This window comes from Schistocerca nitens, chromosome 8, assembly GCF_023898315.1.
Source record: "Schistocerca nitens isolate TAMUIC-IGC-003100 chromosome 8, iqSchNite1.1, whole genome shotgun sequence".
NCBI lineage: Eukaryota > Metazoa > Arthropoda > Insecta > Orthoptera > Acrididae > Schistocerca > Schistocerca nitens.
Window position 1 is genome coordinate 110,531,356 of NC_064621.1, and position 14,249 is coordinate 110,545,604.

Consider the following 14,249-nt stretch of genomic DNA (forward strand, 5'->3'; position numbering starts at 1 on the left):
ATATCATTTTGCAGCCGTGGCTTTTTAAACCGATACTTCGGTAATTTGCACATCTGTCAACACCTGCATTCTTTTAGATTGGAATTATTATATTCTTCTTGAAGTCTGAGGTAATTTCGCCTGTCTCATACATCTTGCTCACCAGATGGAAGAGTTTTGTCAGGACTGGCTCTCCCAAGGCCGTCAGTAGTTCCAATGAAATGTTGTCTACTCCCAGGGCCTTGTTTCGACTTAGGTCTTTCAGTGCTCTGTCAAACTCTTCACGCAGTGTCATATCTCCCATCCATAATATTATCCTCAAGTACATTGCCCTCAGGTACATACTCCTTCCACCTTTTTGCTTTCCCTTCTTTGCTTAGAACTGGGTTTCCATCTGAGCTCTTGATATTCATACAAGTGTTTCTCTTTTCTCCAAAGGTACTTTAATTTTCCTGTAGGCAGTATCTATCTTACCCCTAGTGAGATATGCCTCTACATCGTTACATTTGTCCTCAAGCCATCCCTGCTTAGGCATTTTGCACTTCCTGTCGATCTCATTTTTGAGACGTTTGTATCCTTTTTGCGCTCTTCATTTACTGCATTTTTATATTTTCTCCTTTCATCAATTAAATTCAATATTTCTTCTGTTCATACCGGCATCAGCTATCCAGGGTTACAATTTCGTGTCACAATTTTTCTCCACCCTGTTTATAGTAACTCCTGGAAGTTCCGTCTATACCTGCCATTATTCAGTTTTTTTTGTTTCATAAATAACGACAAACCTATACTGTGAGTGATTCTAGTGATTCTAGCAATCTACACATATCTTTACAAATTCATTGAATGAATTATCGGTTCCTAAATAAGCCTGTAAATATGTTTCAAATTCAGGTTGTCCTGTTTGAATGCTATAATTAGGGTTGCATTATCCGTCACCAGGTGTTTTGGGATTCTGGAATATATCTGACCCAGACAAAATACATAAACAGCCGTATGGCAATCAAAACAGAGATATCATCGATTTTGATGTCGGTTTTCCACAGCTACATCGTCATATAAGAACACTGTGTTTGGATTTACTTTTTCCAGTAGAGGGAGTTCACTGGTCTCACTGAATGTCGCGTATGTTTCACCATCTACATCCTGCAGTATCACCTCTAACAGTTGGTATTTGGACTGATACAGTGTTTTTGAAAATACAGCACAGTCCTGGGACAGAGAAATTCCCACCATTTTTGAAATTCCTGTCCATATTGTAGGTGGGAGTGGGGGAGGGTGTGGGATGGTGAGAGTGGCGGCGGCTGGGTCGCACATTCCAGATGAGGGAACACATGACGTCATCTAGAGGTAAGGTGATTGTGGGTGTGGGTGGGCATAATTAATTGATCGATTTCATTAATGTGCACATTAATTTGATATCAAAACAAAATTAAGGTGAAAGCTCCATCTGCCTACTGTTGAATGCAACCATATGTGAAAGCATTATTAAACGATGTTGTGAATTATGTACATGATTATAATATAGAAGATGATTTAGGACTATGAATTAATGTATGTATACTTGCAGTCATAGCTTGTATACGTAATAAATTGGTGTAACTTGGAACTGCAGATGGAGCACTGAGATATGTCGCTGCTGCTATACAAGCAGAGTTTATAGTGTATAAAAATCAACGGTTTAGGCCATATTCTAGAGATGTAAGGCAGAATGAACAATAAGAAATGTGATGATGTATTTTATTTCTATATGAAAAATATGTTAGTAAAACAAAGTTGTTTAAATTAGTATGTATCTTCAAACACGGAGACTCACCAAATTTAATAACGTGCTGGATTTTATTCAGTGCCATCCCATACTTTAAGCGCTGCCAACAATTTTTGTCATGCATGGACAAAGCTATATTTCTCAGAGGTATGATATATGCAGACCCACTCTTATATGGATTTTAGAAGCCTCTGAAAATGTGCATATGCTAAACTTTACTTAACACTTTACCTGAATAGCTCTTTTCGAATTCTATTATCATCTTTTGTAAGCGGTTATAGAATTTCTCAACCCATTTAGTGAGCGAGGTACTTTGAGATATGAAACTGATTTTGCTCCCAAGCCTCCAGTTCCTGGATTCAGCTTTCAGTATGTAATTTCATAACAATGTCTAAGATCATGCGTTCTGAAACCCAAACCCATGCAATATTTGCTGCACTTCCTTAGCTAACCTGTTTTCGGGAAAACAATATATAGCTCCTACACCACTGCTAGAACAATGCAAGTGGTGCTATTTGAGAATACACCTGTTCTGGAGCTTTAAATAATTGAAATGATCTCATTTGTATCCCCAATGCTAGCTGAAGCTGTCAATAGCCATAAACGATCTAAAATCTGAATTGGATCATTGTAACGTTTATACTTTGTAAACAGACCATTCATTTTTGTACAGTGAATATTGATACTGGTGCTTCCATCATGTGCACTATTAGGCATGGGAGATTTCGGGCTACTAATAGTTTTAATTTTTCGACAGAATAGTAGTAGTATCATGCAATTAGTTCCATATTTATTAGGAACCTTCATCAGTGAATAACCAGCTAATACTTCTTTTGATGCTTCAGTAAATATTTTTTGGCGTAATGCATTTGCTCGTCTTCTTTTTATAGTTCCCACATTACCTTCAAATTGAAAAATAATCTGCATATGATAATGCAACAAACTGTCCTACACCTCATCATTTTATACCCTAAAACATTAACAGATTAGTTCCAGAACTGTAACAATTTACCAATGCTGCAAAAAACTGCCTCTAAAACTATAATAACTTATCCCAGATTGTAACAAATTACCCCTAAAAGTGTAACACCTTACGAAACCATAACAAATTGCCTCCAAAATGTAACAGCTTACCCCAGTCCGTAACAAAATTGCCTCCAAAACTGCAATAACTCTCTCCAAACTGTAAACGACTGCCCCATAACAATAATAACTTACCTCAAACTGTAACAAATTGCCCCAATGTAACAGCAAAAACATCTGAAAATGTTTCCTGGGGTAATGGGTGTAAGCATATGTGCCGACTACCACAACTTGGTGCTATGTAAAAGTGTCAACATCCTTACCTGATGTATGGCATTGAAAGATGGAGCAGTTTGTTTGGAACTGGAAGAAACATTCAAAGTTGAAATGTCTCTACACTCTCAGCACTTTGATATCTTTGGATATATAGTGTCTTTGAACGTATATGAAAGTTAGCTTCTGGGTAAATATTTGGAAAAAATATGTGCTCCACAAACATCTTTACAGGCAAGAGGATACACTGACGTTTCAGTATTTAGCAAGTGGCATTACAGTAATAAATTATTTCTTCATCATCTTTGCGGAATGACGAATGCACTCATAGACCAGCAAAAATTTAAAGATGATGTAAATAATTTCGTGCTAAAACAAGCAGCTGCTATCCTTATAGATGGTAAGCAAGTTACCACTTAGGTCTTGTTCACAGCAGCACAAGATGCAGCATTCAGTAGTCTCCTAGAGAAAACAAAGGAGATGAACTCTTGCCTGTCATGACAGTCATCTATGGTGGGGGATGGGTGAAATGCAGATAGTACTGCGAGAGACATGGTGTAGGAGTTGTGCAGATGGGTACGTTACATTATGTTAACTGATAATGACAAAGTAAAATTTGTGTAGTTATGTAGATTACATTATGGCAATAGATGATGAGAAAGTAAAATGTTTAACATCTCAGTTAGGTATAATCCTATCAGAATAATTATCATGCAATCTTATGATTGCTGAGTACTCAAAAAACTGGAAGAATCATTCGATACACCGTTCTATGTTCAGCAATGATCAGTATAAGAGTAATGATGATATGGTATTTGGAGAATAAATATTTCTTATAAAGTATTTGCTTTTTTACGTTCAACTCTAGTAAACTACAGCTACAAGTGAGAAAGACATGTCCAGCTAACGTAAACAGGTGTGTTACTGTTCCTTTTATTGTGTACTGTGATTTTTACAATGTAGCAGTCATCTGTGAGAGCTACACTGGTGGACATGGCCATGCACACATGCTGATTTTTGGTTTTAAATGTATTATGTATGATAAACTATTGTATGATGTGCCGCATTCCTTACATTAATATGACAACTTGGCATGAGGTCTCAACTCAGAATGAACACGTTTTATAACAAAACTTTTCGAAGACCTGAACATGACAGCAAAGTCTGTCAAAACCAGTTGTTGTAAATAAAGATATCTTTACGTGATCTTAGCTTTAGAAAGCTTTTATAAAGAGAAAAACATAGTCACACTCACAGTATGGCTCTCTATGATACCGAGTAGCAATGTAAATTCAGGCAGTACGTCAAATCAGATACCAAGTAAGTAAAAATGTATTTCGCAGTAGATTGAGAATTAGTTGCTCTTACACATTTCAATATGAGATTTGACTGAAAGAGTATGCACTTAGTTAATTCATAATTTTTGTCATCAGAAGTTCAACTGGATTATGGCTGTAGCGACTCTGGAACACTTTATTATATTTTTGACATCCCTTGAAGAGTTCAGTACATTACTGATGAACTCACAAGCATATCCCTTTCTACGACGTCATAATCATGAAGTCACAAGCCTTGCCCCCTCTCTATAAGATCATGCCATACCCCTTATCACCGGAATGGGCCAACAAAGAGGGTTTTCAATCAAACACACACATATTTAGATCCCTTCAGTCAGTATTATACTGATCATTAAGACGAAACAAGGCAAACAGTATGTAGCCGCCATATTTAAAAGTATCCAAAGGCTTATTTATTTGCCAAAAACACGAGAAAAATATTTGTGTTAAATATTGTACTATATTTCACAGTTGCACATACAAAGCATCAAAAATACTTAACGGATGTAACTTACTGTATTTCTGTGCCAAACATATGTCAAAAAATACATTATCAACATGCACATACAATGTTCAAGTCTTGTTTCACAGACTTATTTCCATGTATGAAATATGTAAACGGTGAAACTTATAGTATTTTCACATCTAAAACATGTGATAGAAATTGATCTGGAACACACATAGTTTATCACGTGTCACAATATTACTTTCGCATCTAAAATACATGAAAAGTACTGAAGGGTGAAATTAACAGTATTCATAACTCTAAATTGTTCTATAATTGTACAAAACATTTATGCTGTGATGAAGTAAGCCGGTATCTGAACTTTCATCTTAGGCTTAAATGAAAATACGAACCAAAACTAACCTGCCAAAGCACCTTTTCAAGAGGAAAGAAGGTAATAACACACACAATGTGTGTGTCTACTTTCATAATGTTAGTTTCAAGCCTAAAAAGTACATCAAAAGACATAAAGGCTATAACTTACAGTATATCCATGTATAAAATATATGTCCAAAAATACGTCGACAGTATACAGTATGTTTATGTCAAGTATCACAACGTCATTTTAATGTGTAAGATACCCATCAAAATATTTATAGCATGTCCAAAATGCGTGTCGAAAAGTATATGAACAACAGAGTGTTTATGGAAAGTGTCACAACGTTATTTTCACGTCTAAAAGATCTGCCAAAATACATGGAAGGTATAAGTTACAGTATTTACACGTCTAAAATATATGTCAAAAATACATCATCAAAACGTCACACACACACACACACACACACACACACACACACACACACACACACACACACACACACAATTTTTATATCGTCACAATTTTTACTACATCTCTTGTGACACCTAAAACACGACTGTAGAATCTCAAACGAAGTACCACAATATTATTTCCATGGCTAAATTGTCTCTAATACTAGTCAAACTATGGATAATTGCATTTCGATCTTAAGCTTACTTGAGATATCTTACTGGGGGTATGAAGATCAAACTTCCATCACATGATGTTCTTGGAAGTTTTCCAGCAATACTTCATCTCATCAAGCACCATTTCAGATTGGAAGAAGATAATTCATCATGTTCTATGCTATAAAAATGTAACTGATGTTATTGACTGGTTAATATAGATATTTTGTTACTTTCCATCTTAGGCCTATTGGACGCTATGTTTCACTATGGTGTGGAACTACGATGCCAAGGCTCTCTAAAATGTTGACAGACTTTCCATAATCAACTACTAAGTAATGTGAAGATTTAACTGTAATATGCCAAAAACACAATGAAGACATTCCTGGGGTTACATGTTTTACGACACTTTAGCACAACAAACCATTCTAAAAATGGTGAGTTTTGGTATGATCATTAATGTATTGTGTCACTTTAACTGTATATTTTCGTATTACACAAGTATAGCTTCACAATAAAGAAATACAAAATGTACACAGCAGAAAATGATCAAACACAATAATTGCCAAAGTTGATGGCAGAGTAGAATTTTTGTCTTGAAAATATATTTGCTACAAAATAAAATTATTTATCAAAATATGTGAACATTTCGAGTACAAAACATGCAGGTTCCTTATTAAAATTTACAAGTATAATTATAAATCTCTGATCTTGATAAAAAGTTCGATCTTTGCGTCAAAATAAAGCTGTTGTCGAAGTATGTAAGGGTTTCGAGAAAAAACACACATGTGACCACTGTCATTACCTAACTGTTATCTAACAGTCACAAATGCACTTGTCTGATATAATAACACTACTAACCCAACTTACAGGTTAAGCAGCATTTGTCAGTGATCTTAGCTGATTCCTTGTACCACACTTTATCAAATTATGTGAGATTTGTTGTGTAACATTACAAAAATCACACGACACAACTGCTGTTCTAACTTACAGCTTAAAGTAGACTTCAAGAAGCTGAATTTGATGTATGTACTACGTTTTAAAGGAAACTAAAAATATCAGCATTATTTATTAAAAAACCCACTATTTATCTTGCTTACAGGTTAAAATACGCTGTTAAGGACTGACTTATGCTGTTGCGAAGTGTACACTATGTAACACTTTGCATATTGGACATTAGTAGCAAAATTTTCAAAGGTAAGAAATTATGGTTACAACTATACACTTTCAACTTTTGACTACTACCTTCATGTTACAGTACAAATCATTATTCATCTTCTGCTTATAATGCTAACATATGCTATAGCCTGTGGTAACCACACGATACTTTACAACTTCATACATCTCCATGTTGCAGCAAAACTGTAAAAAATTGCTCCCTGCATTGCTATGTTATAGCACAATTATAAGAAATTTCCCCATACATCACTGGTGTTACATGAAATTCTAACAAATTGCCTCTTCATTGGCAAAAATGTAACAAGTTTCCTCCACTCATCACTATATTAAAAGTTGGCATCAAACAAAATTGTAACACATAGCCCCACAAAAAGGTACATATTACAGCAAAATTGTAACATATTGCCTCATATATCACCATTGTTACATGAGATTTATTAAACTGGACTCGGTTGCAGAAAAACTTTAGCAAATGGCCCATCTGCAGCCATGTTTCAGCAAAACTCTATTTTAAAGTGTCCCATACACCGCTATGTTACACATAATTGAAACAAATTTCCCCTGTTATAGCAAAATTGTAAAAAAATTACCACATAGATCGTTATATTACATACTATAGTACACTGTCATACATATTGTCAGATTGCAATAGAAAACAAGTGTTACAAACTACTTATACACATTGCTATGTTAGAGTAAAACTGTAACAAACTGATTCCTCATTATAGCAAAATTGTAACAAAATGTCCTATGTCACTTTGTTACAAATAAGCATTGTATGCCATTACACATGGATCCAGTTGAGAGGCAATGATGGTAAGTTGGAATATGGTGCATACCATTACTCCCAGATACTATTGTGGGGAAATGATGATCAGTTGATATATGGCCACTGCGATTGCCCCAGATACTTTTAGGTGGGGCAACGAAGGCCTGTTGATACACAGTGACTGCCATTACTCTCAGTACTATTGGATTTCCTCCCCATCGACCACCACTGTACAATGGTGGTGAGATTTGTGTGTCCCAGTCACCCACTGAACTATGCAGGTGGGAGCATGGCTCCTTGCAAGGTCTCTCAAGTGTATAGTGTATAGTGGCATACACTATATACTGACCAATTATATGTTGTTAACACCAACAACCAATGGAACAACATCAAACAATGCATTACAAGAACAGCTACAGAAGTATTCAGGAAAATAGAATAAAGAAAAATCAGGAAAACTTAAGGATATGAAATGCAGGAATAAAAGAGGAATTTAACCTACCTGAATTTAATTCAATATGGGTGAGAACAATCAAGAGAAAAATACAGACAACAATGAAACAAAGCTAAAGTAATTAAAAATAACTATGTAGGAAAATACACATTGCTACACACTGTATAGGAGACAGATTGAGTTACAGTCAGGCACAGTTAAAAGACACATAAAGCTTTCGGTCACAGCCTTCATCAGTAAAAGAGAGACACAGACCATTCATATACACATGCAAGCACACCTCCTGCACAACTCCAGCTTCTCAGACTGAGGTGCTGTATGCAGCAATTTGCTACAATTTCGTTTGCTGCTTATCAGTAACTGAACGTCAAATGATGGATGTCGAGTATAATCACCTCTCAGGTATCCACCAATGCAGCAATGCTGGTTTTATGTTACTGTTTCATATTCGAATTTTTTTTCTGAAGGAATTCTCATTGCTTTTCCAGATAGGAAAAAATCTTCAACATCCACTACATTCCTTCCATTATATTATTTGGAACTTCCTATCGCTAATCCCATTCAGCTGTAAATATATGCCTTTTGCTACATATACAGTGAGACAACTCCTCCCATCAGTTGTTCCAGATCTTTCAGTTTGACATTCATATGCCAGCAGTTTTGAAAGACTGGACATAAATCTTTAGCACAATCAATTTCCTATAGTTAGTCTGTGATGCACCAGCTTGTTCTCCTTTTTTTGGTCTTCATTAGTCTTTGTCATCACTTCGTCCTTCACAACTTAGGAGATACATGGTATGACTTCAAGCTGATAGATGATGTCAGTTTCCCTTGTGATCATCAGGTATACGATAGTTTGATATTGGTTTTCCACGTGCTTCTTTTGACACTGAATCAAATGCCTTTTCAAACTCTGTGAACACTAAATGTAGACTAGCCATATATTACATACACTGTTCGACGATGATTCGCAATGTATTAATCTGATATACACAGGTTTGGATCCTACAAGTAATATGTAGTTCAAGTCGCAGGTGGGTTTCTAGGTAGTACTTCAGTCTGTTTAGGGATAATTTGTTACAGCATTTTATAAAGGATGGCTTACAACGTGATTTTTCTCCAGTTACTGCAGTTTGGCAAGTTTCCTTTCTCTGGAAATTTTACTAAGATGTCTGTCTTCCATTCTTCACAGACTTCTTCCCTAGTCCAAGTCTTCTTGAACAGGTGTTATAATAGATGAGCTGTCATCGATAGGTCTTCTTTCAGAAGTTCTGGAATGAATATTGTCTGACTTAGAAGCCTTACAACGTTGCATTTGCTTTAGGTCGACTCTGATCTCCACTCTTCTAGATATTGGATTCTTGATTCTTCTAGATATTTCATATTCATCCATACTCTCATCTTCGACTACATTTTCCAAGTCGTACTCTACACGCATCTCTCTTTTTAGGACCTCTTCAAAATGTTCACGAAATCTTTTCAGTTGCTTAGTTCCATTTGCCTTCTGGGCTGCTGCCTTTCTTTTCGTTGAGCAGTTTATTGGTCCCTTCTTTCTCTACCATTCTTGTGGTCCGTTAGAGCTCTGTCACTTCTACTTTTCCTGCAGCTCTCTCGGTTTGTGTTGCAAGGTTATTTGTCCATTACTTGGATGTGATCTCGCACTCCTATTCACCTCTTGATCTACCATGGTATATTCTATAAGGAGCTCAGTCTTTTGCAAACTGCTTTTTGCGATGTTTACGTTTGCTTTCAAATTTTCCCTATCTCCCACTTCCCTCCAGGAGCCCTCACTCATCCAGTCTTTTCTTTTACTGTCTTTTAATCCAGCTGTCTTTTGACAGTTTGAAAAATCATTTCCTTGACTTTCTGCTGTTGCTCTTCTCCTCTGTTCTACATCACGTTAAGTGCTCCATATCTGTTTCTCAGTTCACGTTCACATTCCTGTTTGGTTTTACAGTCCTTTAGCTTCTTTTGGGAATCAAAAGATTTCAGTCACACATTAGCTGCTATCAAATGGCGGGGACTGCTTATATCAGCTCCCCTTTTATTTTCAACATTTAGGAGTGATCTTTTCCATTTTTCACTTATTGGAACGTGATCGATCTCATATCGCATCCTGAGGTCTGCTGATACCCACAAGATTTGATGTTATTTATTGTGTGGAAACAACGTCCCTCCTATGGCTAGCTCGTTGTTTGCACAGAATCCATAAGCAGTTCACCATTTGTATTTGCCTCTCCAACTCTGTGTCTTCCCATTATGTGTCTTTCCATTATGTGCTCCATCCTGAGGTTTCCTTTGCCCAATTTTGCATTTATGTTCCCCGTAACAGTGACTATATCTCGTTTCACACTTTTCTGTGATGGTTGAAGTACGGCACAGAAATGGCTTCTGATGTCTGTCTCTGCTTGTTCCGCTGCAGCAAGGCAGTAAATGATAGTTACCTTCTATATGCAGTATTTAAGCTATTCTGTCATAACTGTGTTAGATTATGGGTTTCTATTCCAGCAGACTACAGTCACCATGATATCAAGTGTTAATGGAAGTCACTATGAGCAGGGTAGTGCCGTCACCAGATCACCTGACCATCATTGCCCCATCCAGTAGTATTTGGGGATAATGTCACTCACTCTATGAACTAACCACCATTTACCCCACCAATAGCATCTACAGTAATTTTAGTCATCCTGTCAGCTGACCATCATTCCCTACACCTACTAGTATCTGAGGCGATGGCAGTTACCATATATCAAGTGACGACCCCCATTGCCCTACCCAGTAGTATCTGGGGGGGGGGGGGGGAGGATTGGTATTCACGACATATAAACCGACCATTATTTATTCAACATATGGCAATTAACCACCATTGCCCCACAACATTGTCTGTGGGTGATGCTTATTTGTAACTAAGTGATATGAGAAAATCGATAGAATATTGTCGTAATAGGGGTACACTGTGCTACATCTACATCTACGTTTACATCTACATGGATACTCTGCAAATCACATTTAAGTGCCTGGTAGAGGTTTCATCGAACCACCTTCACAACTCTCTGTTATTCCAATCTCGTATAGCGCGTGGAAAGACTGAGCACCTTTACCTTTCCGTACGAGCTCTGATTTCCCGATTTTATCGTGGTGATCGATCCTCCCTATGTAGGTAGGTGTCAACAAAATATCTGCGCTTTTGGAGGAGAAAGTTCGTGATTGGAATTTCGTGAGAAGATTCCGTCGCAACGAAAAACGCCTTTCTTTTAATGATGTACAGCCCAAATCCTGTAACATTTCTGTGACACCCTCTCCCATATTTCGAGATAATACAAAACGTGCTGCCTTTCTTTGAACTTTTTCGATGTACTCCGTCAGTCCTATCTGGTAAGGATCCCACACCGCGCGGCACTATTCTAAAAGAGGGACAAGCGTAGTGTAGGCAGTCTCCTTAGTAGGTCTGTTACATTTTCTAAGTGTCCTGCCAATAAAACGCAGTCTTTGTTTAGCCTTCCCCACAACATTATCTATGTGCTCCTTCCAATTTAAGTTGTTCGTAATTGTAATACCTAGGTATTTGGTTGAATTTACGGCTTTTAGATTAGACTGATTTATCATGTAACCGAAGTTTAACGAGTTCCTTTTAGCACTCATGTAATTGACTTCACACTTTTCGTTATTTAGAGTCAACTGCCTCTTTTCGCACCATTCAGATATCTTTTCAAAATCGTTTTGCAGTTTGTTTTGAACTTATGATGACTTCATTAGTCGATAAACGACAGCACCATCTGCAAACATCCGAAGATGGCTGCTCAGATTGTCTCCCAAATCATTTATGTAGATAAGGAACAGCAACACTACCTTGAGGAACGTCAGAAATCACTTCTGTTTTACTCGTTGACTTTCCGTCAGTTACTACGAACTGTGACCTCTCTGACAGGAAATGACAAATCCAGTCACAAAACTGAGACCATATTCCATAAGCACGCAATTTTAGTACGAGCAGCTTGAGTGGTACAGTGTCAAAAGCCTTCCGGAAAACCAGAAATACGGAATCGATCTGAAATTCCTTGTCAATAGCACTCACCACTTCATGTGAATAAAGGGACAGTTCTGTTTAACAGGAAGGATGTTTTCTAAACCCATGTTGACTTTGTGTCAATAGACCGTTTTCTTCGAGGTAATTCATAATGTTCGAACACAATATACGTTCTAAAATCCTACTGCATATCGACGTTAACGATATGGGCCTGTAATTTAGTGGATTACTCCTTCTTGAATATTGGTGTGACCTTTACTACTTTCCAGTCTTTGGGTACGGATCTTTAGTCGAGCGAACGGTTGTATATGATTGTTAAGTATGGAGCTAAAGCATCAGCATACTCCGAAAGGAACCTAATTGGTATACAGTCTGGACCAGATGACTTGCTTTTATTAAGTGATTTAAGTTGCTTCACTACTCCGAGGGACTGATGACCTCAGATGTTGTCCCATAGTGATCACAGCATTTGAACTACTCCGAGGATATTTACTTCTACCTTACTCATGTTGGCAGCTGCTCTCGATTCGAATTCTGGAATATTTACTTCGTCTTCTTTTGTGAAGGCATTTCGGGAGGCTGTGTTTAGTAACTCTGCTTTGGCAGCACTGTCTTCGATAGTATCACCATTGCTATCGCGCAGGGAAGGCACTGATTGTTTCTTGGCGCTAACATACTTCACATACGACCAGAGTCTCTTTGGATTTTTTGCTAGGTTTCGAGACAAAGTTTCGTTGTGGAAAATGTTATAAGGATCTTGCATTGAAGTCCGCGCTAAATTTCGACCTTCTGTAAAGGATCGCATCTGTTTAAATTTGGCATGTTTGTTTCGTTGTTTCTGCGACAGTGTTCTGACCCGTTTTGTGTACCAAGGAGGATCAGCTCCGTCGTTTGTGAATTTATTTGGTACAAATCTCTCAATTGCTGCCGATGCTATTTCTTTGAATCTAAGCCACATCTGGTCTACACTTATATTATTAATTTGGAATGAATGGAGATTGTCTCTTAGGAAGGCGTCAAGTGAATTTTTATCTGCTTTACTGAATAGGTATATTTTTCGCGTTATTTTCGAGGATTTGGGGATTACAATATTCAATCTCGCTACGACAACTCTGTGTTCACTAATCCCTGAATCGGTTTTGATGCTCGTTATTAAATCAGGATTATTTGTTGCTAAGAGGTCAAGCGTGTTTTCACAACCGTTTATTATTCGCGTGGGCTCATGGACTAAGTGCTCGAAATAATTTTCAGAGAATGCGTTTAGCACAATTTCGGATGATATTTTATGCGTACCTCCCTAATTAAACATGTATTTTCGCTAACATATCGAGGGTAAATTAAAGTCACCAGCAACTATTATCGTATGAGTCGGGTACGTGTTTGAAATCAAACTCAAGTTTTCTTTGAACCCTTCAGCAACTGTATCATCTGAACTGGGAGATCGGTAAAAGGATCCAATTATTATTTTTTTCCGGTTGCCAACAATCACCTCTGCCCATACTAACTCACAGGAAGTATCTACTTTAATTTCGCGGCAAGTTAAACTACTTCTAGCAGCAACAAACACGCCACCGTCAACCTTGTTTGTGCTATCCTTTCGGAACACCGTTAGGTTCTTCGCAAAAATTTTGGCTGAGCTTATCTCCGGCTTTAGCCAGCTTTCAGTGGCTATAACGATTTGAGCATCAGTGCTTTGTATTAGCGCTTAAAGTTCTTTCCCAACATAGCTACGACAATTTACAACTCTTATCCTGTATGTACGTTCTTCCTGTGTTCAGCATGCACCCCTTGTGACTGAAGCCCTTCTTATAATGTTCAAATGTGTATGAATTCCTAAGGGACCAAACTGCTGAGGTCATTGATCGCTTGACTTACACACTACTTTAACTAATTTATGCTAAGAACAACACACACTCTTGCCCGAGGGTGGACTCGAACCTCCAGCGGGAGTGGCCGCGCAATCCGTGACATGGCACCTCAAACCGCGCAGCCAATTTGTACAAAGAGCAGGATT